Below are 11543 nucleotides of genomic sequence, written 5' to 3' on the forward strand. Positions count from 1 at the left end.
TTCATGGTAAGAATCTACCTTTATTAAAGAGAAAACATATCTTCAAACCAGATCTTTATTTGATCTCAAGGAAAAAACAAAGGGCCTGGCTGTTTTTTCTCCTTTCTCCTATTAGAAAACATGAAGGAGAAAGTGGGTTTAGACAACGGCGTTTCAAATGGGGGATTAGCATCAAGACAACGCTAATTCCCTAATTTGCCAGAGATGGGAGACAACCGACCAAGGCACAGAGAGAGAGAGAGAGAAAGAGAGAGAGAGAGAGCGAGAGAGAGAGAGAGAGAGAGAGAGAGAGAGAGAGAGAGAGAGAGAGAGAGAGAGAGAGAGAGAGGCACACATGGAATTTCTAACTGAGCTTATAATTTTTCTGGCAGCCAACTCCCACACTGTACTGCACTGACTGGGGACTGACTTGTACCAGTGGTGAGGATGAGCAGCCAGCTGGCTGGAAGGAACCCCCCTCCTCTCCAGGTTGCCATTGTTAATCCCAGCAGCCTCCGCAAGCTACGGTAAGAGGGCGCTCCAGCTGGTGAGTCCCACCATGGATGCCCAATATTACCCGTAGGGGAGTCTCTTCTCTCTCTTCTTTCCAGCCTGTCATGAGGTGAACAGGAGTCTAGAGTCCAATCCAACATGCAAGAAACCAAGGTAATGAGCTTCTGCTGCTCTGGGTTTTTCCTCATCATTCAGGGATCGTAATTATATAATTGTATGAATTATAGAGGTTAATTAAGCCCAAATGGCAGCCCAAATGGAGCCTTTGTTATTTATAGAGGTGTTATGTGGCTCAATGGATATCCAGGCAAAGCCATAGATAGATACTTTAAATTGCTTTAACTGTAAGGATTCTTAATGTCACTATGACTGGTGCCAAGCATGACGCATAGCCTAAATGCAAGAGTCATGATGATAACAATGTTTTATCTTAAAACAACGTTTTAGTCACATTATGCATATTGAGCAACAAGTGTCCCGTTAACGGGACACCGATCCATAAAAAGTTTTAATGTGAACATTGATACCTGCATGAATAGGGCCGCCCATCAACATACCAAGAGACAACAATTGCACATGGTTTTAGGAGTGGCAATGTGTTTGTGATTGGGAAGCCATAAAGTCTTCATTCATGTCTAATAGCTTTGACAGTGGTGGCATAAAACCAACCTGTTGATAGAATCAGGTCATCAGCAAAATCTCAAACACTAATCTATAGTTATACAACCTGTCTCTGTCCATCAGTGAGCCATTCAAATGCATACCAAGAACAACCCTTATTGCACGGTAGTCCTAGATTTGACCAAATTAATATTTGGATCTTGACAGCGAAACATTTAGCCATAAAATAGTAATAAATCCATTATTCTAAACACGTATGCTGCTGTCTAATATGTTGTCTAAACACAGAAAATGTAGGCAGTAAGATTTTTTTAATTCTACAAAACAAATATAAATCTGAGAAGACCAGAAACGGTAAACAATGTAGGCTAAGAGGCCGTAAGATTTCCTTTTCATTATTATATTTGAATTGCATTCTCTCTCCTGAGGCTAATACAGTTTATATTCAATAATGGCTACAGCAATATTACAGCCTAAAAGTAGGAAAATCAAATTAGCTTAATTTGCAAAACTGTTTAAGGTGCAACAAAGTTGCCAAATCCATTAATTGCATTCAACAATTAATTTTCTATCTAATCCATCAGAAGCTCAACGTTAACTATCAAATTATAAAAGATGAGTAAAAAACAGTCCCAAACAAAATCTTGCACTAAATTGGATTGATTCAAGTCAAGGTTATCTTCACAAGTTTCTGCAGCCTACTATGTCTATCCACATAAACTTCTCTGGTCAATCAATGTCCCTCAGGCTATGTTCCTCACTCTCCATAAATAAATGCACATTTTCCTTGGTCTATCCTTTGGGTACATTTTGGGATTACATTTGTGAATTTATCTATATATTGATTTGATAATCCATAAACTGATCAGTATGTAGGTGGACATGCACCTGAGTCAACCTATTTTATACTGACCACACAATGGATTTTCTTAAGGTAAACATGTTTTTGGCCTGGTCTGGTCGATGACTAGGCTGACGACAGGTTTTGGCTGAAATTGATTTACTGTTTCATCTTTGTTGAATGTCAGTAAAGACTGTATGTATCTTGATTCAGGGTGAATCATTACGAGCTCTGTTTGTGTGCATTATAATAGAAATAGTCAAATAAATCTACATTTTACACATTGCCATACAACTCCATCCACTTGCAGGTTATAAAACATGTTGATATTTCACAACCACAAAGATGTTTTCTTCTACAGTGGTTCAAGATAATATGTCTGTTAATCTTCAAGTTCTCCACTAGTGTCTAACATAGACACGGTAATCTCCCTGATGAAGGTGCATATACACTGAGTGTACAAAACATTATGAACACCTTGTCATGTCATGGACTGACCAGGTGAATCCAGGTGAAAGCAATGATCCCTTGTTGATGGCAATTGTTAAATACACTTCAATCAGTGTAGATGAAGGGGAGGAGACAGGTTAAAGAATGTTTTTAAGCTTTGAGACAATTTTGTTATCCAATAACACTGTGTGGTTTGAGGTAATAGTCAAACAATCCCACAATAACCTCATGTCAACTAACACATCCTGCCCCAGTGGAGAATTGCAGGCCAGGGATTTGGAATGAAGTTCACCATCTGTTTTGTGTTGCTCTGACATGGCATGATTTGACCCCTGTTGTTTTTCTTCCCATCAAAACAGGTTTTCTATTCCCCCTGGGAGGAAGCCTTCCGGGGCACTCCAGCTGGAACCAGCACCCACTGCTAGTCCTGCCAATAGTGAAGATGCTTGATGCCTCTTGGCAATCACTGTAAGACAGTTAGCTCTTCTAGCTCCAACACCGAGAGACCTTGTATTTGATATTCTTGTCCATACTCAAGGAGAATGGACCATTGCCTACCTCCCAGTTCATCTATTAAGGGAGACTGTGCTACTATGCTCTCAAATCCATTAGTGTGTGTGTGTGTGTGTGTGTGTGTGTGTGTGTGTGTGTGTGTGTGTGTGTGTGTGTGTGTGTGTGTGTGTGTGTGTGTGTGTGTATGTGTGTGTGTGTTTTTATGTGTGGGGGTGTTGTGCGCACCCTTGTGTGTAGTCCTTTTTTTGCCTTTGTGAATCATGGCAACATGAGGTTGCAATCAATCCATCATTGGAGTGCACAGCACGCGTCACAAAAACATTACACTGCAGCATGTACCCCCAGTCTTTGAATGGTTAGTCAACACAGGGTCACCAAGCATGGGACATAGCTGTAGCCTCAAGCTACTGCTGGCATTTTCTTTTTGGCATTTGTGATTGTGAGCTGTTTCTCTTTGAGAATAATGACATGTTGCCAGCATGTAGGCAATATAAAGGCCAACAGATTGAATTAGCCATTTGAAATAAAACAGCCTTTGTTTTGTGGCTCTAGAGGGGACTTGATGAGAGCTATGTCGATTGACAACTTACTTTCAACTGGCCTGTCACACATGTGGCCACATGTGGCCTGTCACAGGACAGGCCACATGGTAGCATGGATATGATGTCAATATTGATCTGAACAGAGGGCTGGACAGTATGTTACTGAGAATCACATGGCAATTTAAAGACATCTATTGATACATATATACTGTAAAGGGACAAAGTAAAAAAGTAATTCAAAGTATGAAACTTATTGAGAAGAAGCATAAGAAGAAGAACACAGTCATTAGTTGTTAAAATAATGTGCACACCAAAAGAGTAGTTGCATTTCTAATTTTGTATCCATCGACACCAGTCAATTATCCTGCCTGTAGCGGATTACTTGACACATGGCGCAAAAGAGCGCGAGCTCCCCCCGCAGTTAGTGAACAGTAGCGCACTCATACAACTTCCATTGAAGGAACGGAGGGAGAGGCAACTTTGGATCATTGGTGCTACCTCAAAAAATGACATTTCTTTCCTGATTAGAATTTCTCTGTTCTGTTTAATCGATATCAATTAGCCATTAACATCAGCATCATTGAATTATTGATTGAGCAGCTCTCCAACATAGCTATATCTGTGTTGAGAATGTAAAATGAGGCAAATCATATTGTCGCATATACCGGTATGCCATATTTGTACATATTTTTTACACACACACACACACACACACACACACACACACACACACACACACACACACACACACACGACCTGTCCAATCTGTTTGACATTATTCACGGATAAGATCAAATAAGTGACACACAATTTCCCGCCTCGTAACAACAGAGAGACTGAGGCTAAACAGTAATGCATTTCACAATTGCAATACAGAATGGTCAATATACATGTCGTATGAAATATTGTAAGATGAACTGGGATGGACTCCCAGTGCACAATCAACGTTTGAGCTGCAAAGCGGGTGTTCTAGAACAAGATAGACAAGAATAGACAAGCATATTATGATGCTATGCCGTCGAACTTCATAGGGCCCTGGATTGAATCAGACGGGCCATTCATTGAGGCGAGGGGCAATGTGAAAGAAAGTGTGCGTGGACTGAAAACTGATTCTTAGTGGTCTCTCCCCCTCTCCAATCCGCTCTTTCATTCTCTCGACTTCCTCTGCAGCCTCCTCCCAATACATTGCCAACACTCCGTCTCCAGTCACTCATATGTTTAAAAGAAAATGCAACATATAGGTTCTAGTATCTAACGTTGTTCAGCTCCACAGTAATGGACATGTAGTAACTTTTACTTTAGATAAATAACACCGACGTAGTTTGGACACATGAAAACCCACATAGGCTACATATAAGACGCAATACCTGACAATGATAAAGCAGAAAAATGCTTCGTCCAAAAAGGACAGTATCCTGCTGATCATGCAACATCGCCATAACTGTCCAGAGGCTACAGCATAACCTCCAGCTACTGTAATAACGGGTATAGTATTTATAGAAAATAACATGAAACTTATCTAGGCTTACCTAAAACTGATTTACCCACTTGTTCGGAATCTGTGGTCCAATGTGCTTTAGTTTTCTGGCCGAAAACTTCTGCTGGAGCATATGTATCCAGTGTGCATGCTGGTAGCTCAATCTTAGATGTTGGATTGCGGATGAGATGGTGTTCCTTCTCATGCTCAAGAGAGAGAAATCCTTCGGCTCGGCGAGGTCGTATACATTGATACACGGAGAAACACAGTGACCAAATCGACCTGAGGGGAAATGGGGGAGCTTAACGGATCGGAAGAAATATCCCGATGTGTTCTAGCGAGGGTCTGGCTAGCTCGGATCCGTGAAAGCTGTACGCAGGTGGAGAGGTGGTAGGGTGGATGTCAATGAAGGTAGTCAGAGATGCACAGACTGAGCGAGTGCAGTGCAAAAGCAAGCGAAACCAGGGGGAGGTACTGAGAATACCGTTTTGTATTGTAGAGGACGGTAATGCCAGACAGTAAGGGGTGGGACTGGAACACATGAGGCAAAAGGGGGAGAGAGGGGGGAACGAAGGATGGAGGAGGAACGAGAGACCATGTCGTGACTTTCTGTGTTGATAAACAACAATTATAAAGGTTCAACTGTGTGTGTGTGACGAGCACTACACTACATTGTGCGCTTTTACATAATTGTGTGTCTACTTCAATGGAAACCTGATCAAATAAAACAGTCAGGAATAAAACCCATCTACGCAGGTCTCTCTCTCTCTCCCACACACATACAACACACACACACACACACGCACAATCTATCAAATGAGGAATAATAGCTGTACACTGTGCCCATTGAATGAATAACCAGTGACCTTGTGGGATTTGTTTGCACCCTGCAAGCAGAGAAACGCTGTGGAGGTGCTGTACAGTGTCCTCAAAATGCTCCAGAATGGAGGGCTATGCATTTTGTCTGTCCATGGTCCTGAAAACGTTCCAGAGAAGCGATTATTTTGACTTGTCACTGTCCATGGTCCTGAAAATGGTCAAAAGGCCTATGCAATGCAGTTGGCTTTCCAGTGTTTCAGAGCCTATGCATTTCGAATGGCATTTACAATGGCCTTTAGTTCGGCTTTGAGAAGTGCATGGTTCATATCATTCACAGGTGGATGACTCCACATAATTACTTTGATGGGGTTGATAGGATGACATACTGTACCTTGCTAGGAATTAAGATGACATACCTTGTTGGGAATTATCAAAAATGTGCACAACAGACAAGTTGTCATGGAAATATTGTCTTTGGAGTTGAAGCTCATATTTTCCCTTTGATATTAGGGGTTTATTCACCGTTGAAAACAACCAGAGCATCCATTGATCAGCGTTACATTTACCTCTAACGTGGCATATAGACCACCCACGACAGTGTCCTTAATGTTGTAGGAGCTCTGTACATGAATATCGACTGACATTTGCTTATGGTTTCAAACATAGTACATGCATACATGCATGCACTCAAGCACTAAACCACACACACACACACACACACACACACACACACACACACACACACAACAAATAGTATTGCACACTCTACACTCAAAACTCAAACAACAACATCTATAGTTGCCTATGCCATATTTGTTATAGTTGGTTGCTGAAAATCTAATATTTGTTCTGCACTTTTGAGTTCATCAGCTTTACGTCTCAGTAGTTTTGCCACTCACCAAACCCCAGGCCCATATCACCTAAATAGTTCTAACTTTAGCCAGGCAGAAATGATCCCATGCCCCCCTATTAGAAGTGAGGAGCTGACTTGTCCTGCCTGGAAAGCTGCTGGGGTGTTTGCCAGACTGACAACCTACTAATGGCAGATCTCTGAGGGTAGCAGGGAGACGTGTTGGAGATAATTCTCCATCTCCCGTGCTATTCCACACTGGCCATGGGCCTGTCATACAGCCTGGGCTCTCTGGCTGAGCTGTGAGAGAGAAGACAGATGTCCAAATACCCAGCAGCTCCATCCGTCATTATATTTCCATGATGATTTTCTCAATTCCTACAAGTAGAGGGCATGGGGATGGAGACAGATCAGTCATAGAGAAAGAGTGAGGAGAGAGAGAGAGAGAGAGAAACAAGAGAGAGAAAGGGGGAGGGAAAGAGAGAGTGAGAGAGAGATAGAGAGGGGAGAGAGAGAGGAGGGGGAGAGAGGATAGAGAGAGAGAGAGAGAGAGAGAGAGAGAGAGAGAGAGAGAGAGAGAGAGAGGAATGAGAGAAAGAGAGACAGCGAGAGAGAGAGAAGGAATTGAGGGGTTACCACCCTGGCCTTCTCCTTACTCTAATGAGAAACAATCTCATCTGCTAAAGGTTACCTGGGCAGTCAGCAGTCAGCCCAGCACCACATGCTACACCATCTTCCTCCTTCTCCTCCTCCTCCTCCTCTTATAGACCACCTCATCAAACCTCAATTCAATTCTCATAAGGCCATTCCTCTGACAGCAAATGCCAGTTTAATTGTCCTACACTTAGGCCCAGGATGGTGCAATCCACTGGTGCCTGTGTAAATGTGACAAATGCAATGGTGCTGACAAAAATGCACTATAATTAAGTTAAAGGTCGATGATTCCAAAAAATATATATATATGGATAAGCTGTGAAATATATACAGTATATATTTTTTTGGTAATGCACAAGGGGAGGCACGTATTTCATAATGTTCTGATTCCTCCGTACAAGTGATAATTGTATATTCTTGTCCAGGCCTGATGTGATTTGGATTATTCCTAAGTGCTATATTTTGCTTATACCTCACCAGTTTGTTTACTCCACTAATCGACAGACAAATTACAGTAATAGAATCTGAGCTTGGCTTGACTTAAGCTTCACTCAGGACCTGATATTGATATACAATTCAACAAACTCCAATAATTCCGTCAGCACTGATGGCAGGGTTTATAACAGAAACTGTAAAACAGGAGAGGAAAATAAGAGTTCACACTCTCTGAAGTTAACAGGATTCCAAAGGAGCGACCTGAAAGTGTTTAACGAGGTGCAAGGTTCTCATACTGTCATCGGGTTAATATGAAGAAGCCATGACTGATGCTGGGGCGTGAGCATGGTTTACTGCGCTGACAAATGACTTGGGTAATATTACTTTACAGGGCCTGTATTCATAGATCCTCTCAGGGAAGGAGTGCTGATCTAAGATCAGGTCCATTTTGTCCATGTAATGTTATTCATTATGATTTAAAAGGCAACATTGATCCTAGATGAGCACTCCAACCCTAACCCTAACCAGATCTTAGTGGATATGTGGGAGGGAAATTCTATGAGCATTTACATTGTACTTTCCCGAAGGCTTCCTGTCTTGACTTCTTCATAACACCAGACAAGCTATGCATAACATGCAAATTATGGTATACTCTACAGAGTTGAAGACTTTGAGTTTTTATATAATTTACATTTTAAGTAGCACCACCTACACTCTTACAGCTAATATAATTTCCAGCCATCCTAGCTTAATCTCCAGCCATCCTAGTTTAATCTCCAGCCATCCTAGTTTAATCTCCAGCCATCCTAGTTTAATCTCCAGCCATCCTAGTTGAATCTCCAGCCATCCTAGTTGAATCTCCAGCCATCCTAGTTTAATCTCCAGCCATCCTAGTTTAATCTCCAGCCATCCTAGTTTAATCTCCAGCCATCCTAGTTTAATCTCCAGCCATCCTAGTTGAATCTCCAGCCATCCTACTTTAATCTCCAGCCATCCTAGTTTAATCTCCAGCTATTTGCAGATACTGTATCTTTTGACTGTTGCAGTATGTTCTTTACAGAGCAGCCTACATTGTCTTCAAAAGGTATTCACACCCATTGACTTTTCCCACATTTTGTTGTATAGCAGCTTGAATTTTAGATTCCGTGCCACTGATCTACACACAATACCTCACAATGTCAAAATATATATTTCTTGAAAGTTTTACAAATTAATATATTTTTTTTAGGCTGAAATGTCTTGAGTCAATAGGTATTCAACCCCTTTCTTATGTCAAGCCTAAATACGTTCAGTAGTAAAGATTTGCTTAGTCCGTCACATAATATATTTCAGGGAATCACTCTGTGTGCAATACTAGTAGTTAATATGATTTTTGACTTATTAACCCATATCTGCACCCCACACATACAATTTTCTGTCAGGTCCCACAGTCGAGTAGTGAATTTCAACCACAAAGACCAGGGCACTTTTTCAATGTCTCGCAAAGAGACATCTACCTATTGGTAGATGGGTAACAATGGGGAAAAAAGCAGACACTGAATATCCCTTTGAGCATGGTGAAGTTACTACTTTGTTACGCTTTGGATGGTGTATCAAAAGTTACGCTTTGGATGGTGTATCAATTAGGGTTGTACCATTATACCATTAGCTAGAATTTGGCTAACGTTAGCTAGCTAGATAGCTCACTAACATTAGCTATTACTTTTGTTTCTGTCACTCTAGACCTGAATCAAACAATGAAACCAGTGTCCAAATGAGTGAAGACCGATATTCTGACATTTTTCCTGCACAATGTGAGTTTTTCTTAGTTACTATAGCAATGTAACATTGTCGATCTGTCAGTTTCCCTAGCTAATTCCTTACTTTTCACACTGGCACGGTATTAACAGCTCTACAGGCTTTACTGTCATGGTGCACAGTCGGTACACAACACTATGCTCATCATGTCTTAGCAGGATCAGATGGTGACAGGTGTCCCTGCAGTGTCAGACAGCCAGGGAAGACCAGTCTATGGAGCTCAGTTTAATTTTGCAGCATATTATAACAATCAGTGAATGGATACAAAGTTCCATCTTGAGTTGATGGGTAGACTACCGTCTGGGATCTGGGAATAATGGTAATTTCAATTATTGAATAATTGATTCTATTCTTGGATAATATCATGTATAAATGTACAACAAGGTATTTCTTTGTCATGCCTCATCTGAGCAGGATCAGATGGTGACACAGGGGTCTCATCAGGGTCAGGCAGCCAGGGAAGACCAGTCTGTGACAGATACAACACTTTATTCTCTCTGTGCAGCAAACACTGGAAAACTAAGAAGCTTCAAATATTGATACTATTTTAAGTCATTCTGACAAACCTCTATAGTTTCTTTTTTCCCTCAATAACATAAAATGTTAGGAAGACCTGGGAGACGATATTGACAATGATGATGATGATGATGATGAATGGATACAGATATGTTAGAATGCCCAGTCATGATCATATATTGTCAGACAGAAATGACTGCAGTTTTAAGACCATCCATAGAACATACTATATGCCAGTTAAACTGAATATCATGCACTCATCAATGTCATTATTCTGCTGGAGGTGTAAAACACAAAACGGGACATATTTGGTATTTCCAGGTGTGGAAAGCTCTTAAAGACTGACCCAGAAAGTCTCACGGCTGTAATCGCTGCCAAAGGTGATTCAAACATGTATTGACTCGGGGGGGTAGAATACTTACATGCAATTACCGGTGCACGTAGGCCAATGGATTCATCTTAATAATACTGACTGTATTGATGTGCCGCTGATGTGGTTTTGCATCTCTAAATGCCCAATCAAGTATCTAATGCCTCAATCTGCATCATCACGTCTTCTCTCCAACAGGAAAATTGCTGGAGCTGAACAGGTCTCTAGCCATTTCAAAAACAGCAGCAAGCAGCAGCCAATCTAACAGCAGCACTCTCTTTTTTCCCTCACTGCTCTCGGCGAACTATGTCATTTTAAAGAGAATGTAGGGTTTGTTTGTTTCTCTCTCTTGTCGAGAGGAACATAAAAACATTTGCGGGTACAATGGGAAAGGAAAACAGAGACAAGCCTTGAGACACTGTTGTTCTGTGTAAATCATTAAGCAGTGATTAGGAAGTGGCTGAGGGCTTTTTGATGAGCTTCTCGGTGGGATGCTGGGATGTTGTGCGGAGCCGCTCGCCTATGTAGCATCCCACAGTGGTGCAGCCCTCCCCTTGTAGCTTGACAGCTACTCCCACTGCAGTCCTTGAACACTCTCTTTACTTCTCTCGTTCTGCTGTCTCGCTCAATCACTTCTGTCTCTCACCTTCTCTGTCTCTTTCTTTCTCTAGTTCTTTATATCTCCTTGCACTCTCTTTCTTTCTCTCGTTCTTTATATCTCCTTGCACTCTTTCTTTCTCTCGTTCTTTATATCTGCTTGCACTCTCTCTCTCTCTCTCTCTCTCTCTCTCTCTCTCTCTCACTCTCTCTCTCTCTATCTCTCATAAACTCCAGGTTGTGTCTGTAATTCTTGTGTGGGTCAGTGGCTGGGTCTGCAAAGAGACCTGATTTATTATTTTTCCAAGCAGATTACATTGATGACATTTTGCTTGACATTTCATTCCAGCCCTTCTCCCCATTCATCTGCTTTGGCGCAGCAGAGCGTCTTTGTTCATGTGCTTCCCGGGCCACCCCTGGCGAAATCACCAGGTTTTGCTAATGAACTATTTGTACTGAGATGAAATTGTAATCACCCCCGGCAGGAGAGTGAGTGAGTGGGCGTCCGGGCTTTAAGGCTGTGTACATTACTGGAGCTTCCCCCATAAGTGCTGTCCACGGTGCTGAAA

The 11543-nt window shown here is 41.7% G+C and overlaps 1 protein-coding gene across 1 annotated transcript in view; it reads right to left on the minus strand.

The window, feature by feature from the left end:
- Positions 1–5438, minus strand: part of LOC110523605 (BMP/retinoic acid-inducible neural-specific protein 1-like) — a 163643-nt gene extending 158205 nt beyond the window's left edge. The window contains exon 1 of the mRNA XM_021602462.2: positions 4989–5438. The gene's annotated coding sequence lies outside the window, so the exon portion shown is untranslated. The remainder of the gene's footprint in view (positions 1–4988) is intronic.
- Positions 5439–11543: the final 6105 nt, after the last annotated feature.

The sequence above is a fragment of the Oncorhynchus mykiss genome, chromosome 5 (assembly GCF_013265735.2).
Source record: "Oncorhynchus mykiss isolate Arlee chromosome 5, USDA_OmykA_1.1, whole genome shotgun sequence".
NCBI classification, from domain to species: domain Eukaryota; kingdom Metazoa; phylum Chordata; class Actinopteri; order Salmoniformes; family Salmonidae; genus Oncorhynchus; species Oncorhynchus mykiss.